Consider the following 4662-nt stretch of genomic DNA (forward strand, 5'->3'; position numbering starts at 1 on the left):
ACATTCTGGGCTCCGACTCCCCTTTGCCAGCCCCAGGGAGCTTAACCCTAAGCCCCATCCTACCCTCAGCTGTCAGTTGGTATTTGCTAGAAGAGGCCAGAAGTTCTGTCTGTTTGCTCTGGCAGGCTGGCCTATGTTCCCTTTTTCTAGCCCACCCCACCCCACTCGGCCTCCAAACCACCACAGGCAGGGTGAATAGCTGTCAGCAACTATGGCTCCCAACTGGCAGGCTCACATACCTGTCAGCATGCCCACCTGCTCGGCTACCCTCATGATGTCTTCTGGGTGTCCCTCCAAGCTCCTTCGGAATCACACACAGTCATTTCACATTCCAACTGCCTGTCCAATTGCTGGTATACCCCCCATTATGCCCTCTATCTGTACCTAGGCAAACAGCTGGTAGCCAGGATGACAGAGTCACAGGCATGCTGTCCAAAGGGAAGGTCTATCCTCCCCACCTACCACCTGCTATGTACTGAGAGTTCCTGGCCTGGTACCCAGTCCCAGCTCTCTCTAACTTCCCCACAGGACAGATGGTGGCAGAACTTACCACCTCTCTGGCATAGGGCATGCCTACCCACCTTACTGGAGGAGGCCAGAATGGACCATTGGGGGGAAAGGTACATCTTCCCTGGCAAGATTTAGACACATGAAGAAGAGGGTGTTACAGGTAGAAAAAACAGCCTGAGTTGGGAAACCTCAGTTGTGTGCCAGGGACAGAAATTCAATCTCTCAGCATGGCTGGATCATAAGGAGCATGAGCACAAGAATCAGGAGGATAGATAGGAGAGGGAGAGCTAGGACACTGAGAAACTTGATTCCCCAATATCAGCCTGGATTTTGTACTGAAGGCTTTTTAAGCAATGAAGACATGGGGTCGGATTTGCTTTCTAGAAAAGCTTCCAAATTGAAACAGGTGTAAGGAAAGAATTGAAGGGGAGAACAGAAGTGGAACGGGCCCTATGAACATTCTGAAGAAAAATGAGGAGATCTGGACCAAGGAAGAGTGGAGCTGCAATGGACAGGACCTGGTAATGTTTTAGATACAGGGATGAGAGAAAGTGAAGAGTCACAGCTAACTCCCGAGTTTCTGGCTTCAGGAGCTAAGTGGGTGATGGGTACTGCCATGAGGTGGGGAGCAACAAGTTGAGTGGGGGAGAGGAGTCAAGGAGTGCGTATGGGACCAAGTGGAATGTGAGGTGCCTAGAGGATTCCAGGTAGAGGCGTCTAAGGGTAACTGTGTGTTTGAGGCTGAAGAGGGAAAGCTGGGAGGCAGCTTGAGCTACCCATGGAATCCCTGGCCCCACCTGAGTGGACAGGGAAGGGACCTGGCCCAGGAGTTGTTCAGTTATAGGCAGGTGAGCTGAGCCAATCAAACTCTCCCTTGAGAGTTTAAACATTAAGCCAGAGATTATATCCGGGGCCTTGGGTGCTTAGGCCAGAGTTAGAGCACCAGAGTTATCTGAAGTACAGCAGTGGGAGAGCAGAGAGGAAAATCAAGTCCACGTGAAACAAGAAATTGGGACAAGATACCACATAGGCAGCGACAGAGACAGAGACAATGACTCCCAAGTTCCTCAATAGCCTCACTATACTCCCACCTTTGTCTCCCTCAGATTCCACAGGGTACAATTTTGTGCCCTTCCCATAGATCTGCCTTTTTTACAGTTCAAACAGCTTTCTGTCTTTTGCAGACAAAGGGTTCTTCCTGGAAAGAGGCACATAGACCTAGCTTTAAATCTGACCTTGGCCTCTTATAGGTTGTGTGGCATTGGGCAAGTCATGTCAGCCCTCTGAGTCTCACCTTGCTCATCTGTAATTATTAGTTAGGGCAAGCCAACTGCTATAACAAGGTCACCCAAAAATGTGTAGGGACTTAAGCAACATAGAAATTTATTTCTCAGTCATGAAAAGTCTAAAGCAGGTGTTCTGCTTGGTGGAGTGGTGGTAGTGAGACCCAGGCTCCTTGTTTTATGGCTCTGCCATCTTCAACATGGTTCCAAGGTCACCATACTTGAATGTATCAAACCCGTGGAAGGAGAAAGAACATGGAGGATAGCAATCAGTATATGAACCAGGAGGTGATGACATCATTTATTCTCAAATTCCGTTAGTTAGAATTTAGTCACATGGCCACATCCAAGTGCAAAAGTAGCTGGGAAATGTAGTCTAGCTGTGCTCAAAAAGAAAACAGATCTGGTGAACAGGTAGTCTTAGCCGTACATAGAGATAATAACAGTTCTCTCCCAGAGTTGACGAAGTAGGTTGCACATCCAGCATTGGTCCTCCTTGCTTGGTTTTCTTTTCTTCCATGCCCTTCCTTCAATCCTTATTATTCCCATAGAACTGATCCCATCTCCTAGATACAGGAGTGAGCTCATGACTCTTTCCTACCAAATAATGGGCCTACAACTCCTCGGTTATAGAGATTAATTGGTTCAAGATGAGCATGTGACCAGAAGTCAGCCAATCAGAGCCATCAACTTGGATCTTTGTTAGAATGTTGGGGAAAATATTTTTATTCTATCCCTAAAGTGGTGGTGAAGCTGGTGTAATGTAAGCTTGGAGCTGCTGGCAGCCATCTTGCCACCATGAGGGTAGAATTTGGTTGCCAACGAAGCTACCACAAAGAGAAGCAGAGATGGAGAAAGGCAGATTTCTGATGACACCTATCTGATATAGATCCATTCCTAGTTTTTTCAGTTATGTGAGTCAGTAAATTCCCTTTTCAGTTGGGTCTCCACCATGTGAAAATGAAAGAGTTGACCCTTAAAGAGCTGTTGTGAGAACTAACTGATGAATGTTGGTAAAGCAAAGTGTCTAGAAGTAGTACGTGTTCAATAAATGGTTTCTGGTATTATTATTATGAGAATAAGAAAGAGACTTACCGTGGAGATTGAGAAGAAGCTGCCAGTGAAGTGGGTGGAGAACATGGGGCCAAGAGAGGAAGGTTTCCCAGAAGTCCCTGCTGTGGACCTTGTCCGAGAGCCTCCTTGGTTGGCACTAGTGCCATGCCCTAGCACCCTGACTGGCCTCAGGCCACCTAAGCTGAGCACTCACCATGTGCTAGGCCCAGGGCTAAATTCTTGTCATACATCATTTCACTTAATCCTCAGAACAATGCTGGGATAAGTTCTAGCAGAGTCAGCTTCATGGGCATGCAAACTGTGCCATCGCACTGGGCCCCGGGGTCGGAAAGGCCCTGTGTTTGGTTTAATGCACTGCTATCACTGTCTTGAAATTCTTAACAATTTTCTCTCTGAACTTGGTCTTCGTAGGTGAAGTCAATGAAGCATATGTGTGAGCAGGGAGGACATGCATAATACGCTGTCCCATTCAAACAGAGCATTTGTGATGCTCCATGAGCACAGAATTCTGGTGGACTCATGATGTGTGGGAGTTCAATGAGACTCAAATCAGTATAAGGGAAAATGTGTAAGCTGAGTAAGTGGGGGTGCTGACAGCCCCAAGAGGCCACGCTTTCCTTCGAACCAAAACTTGCTTCAAATGCAGAAAGAAGGCAGCCGTGTTCTAAGAAACACAAGGGATCATGGAACCCTTCCATACCTTTCTTATTCCCTACATTCGCCAACCACTTATATTAAAAAATGATGCCCCAGAAGGAAAGGGAAAGATAGGGCAACCCCCAGCTCCTTTTCCTGACTCATCAGTAGTGAGTGGGGGTAGGATGTGTGCATATCAAGAAGTGAAATAAGAGCAGGTCGGTAAGTGTTGTGCATGCAGCACTTCCACTGTTCTGGTGAAAACTAAATATGCGCACGTGAGCTATGAAATACGACTTGCATAATTTTAGTAACTACACAGATGAGTGAAGTGCTCTCATTTTGCATGTAAAATGGGCGTTGTACGAAACAAAAACGAATGGTAAAATTCACGTTAATAATTTAAATTTTGAATTTTTCTTTTCTTAGATTAAATAGCAATTAAAAAAAAAAAAATCATGACCAGTAAAGATGAGACTGCAGAAGAAAGGAAAAGTCTTCGTATTTTAGTACCTTTAATGGCACTTTTTTCCCTTTTTGTTGACAGGGACCCCACATTTTTATTTTGCCCTCGGGCCTGCAAATTATATAGCCAGCCTTGTTCTCATTTTGTGGGGAAAAAGAGTTTTCTGAGTTTCCAAGAGCCTAGGAGACTTGCCCAAGGGCTCTCAGCTGGGATTCAAACCTGGGCTCGTCTGACCCGAGAGCCCAGGCTCCCAAAGACCCCACCAGCCTGCCCGTCTGGGAGTCCCTCCGAAAGTACGAGATCAACGGGGCTTTGACTGGGTGCAGAAGGGTGTTCTTCTGTATGCTCCATTACCCCAGCCTCCCCCTTAATGTAACTGCCTGAGCTCAGGCCCCACCTTCTCTCTTTAGCTGGACTTTCCTACAGCCTCCTCCAGGGCCTCCCTGCCTCCAGACTTACCTCTATATATCAAGATTGCCTGACTGAGTTGGTGCTTTCTTTACTTCGCCCCTCTGCTCAAGAACCTTCCTTAGCTCCCTATTATCAGCAGCATAAAGTCCAAACTCTCCAATCCAGCAATCACAGCCCTTTACTAGTTGGCTCCTACTCATACGCTGGCAAAATTGGTCTCGAAATTCCCCAAATTGGCCTTGAGCATTCTAGCTTCACCCCTTTGTTTATGCTGTTCTCCTG

Source organism: Pteropus alecto, unplaced genomic scaffold (genome assembly GCF_000325575.1).
Source record: "Pteropus alecto unplaced genomic scaffold, ASM32557v1 scaffold398, whole genome shotgun sequence".
Lineage (NCBI taxonomy): Eukaryota > Metazoa > Chordata > Mammalia > Chiroptera > Pteropodidae > Pteropus > Pteropus alecto.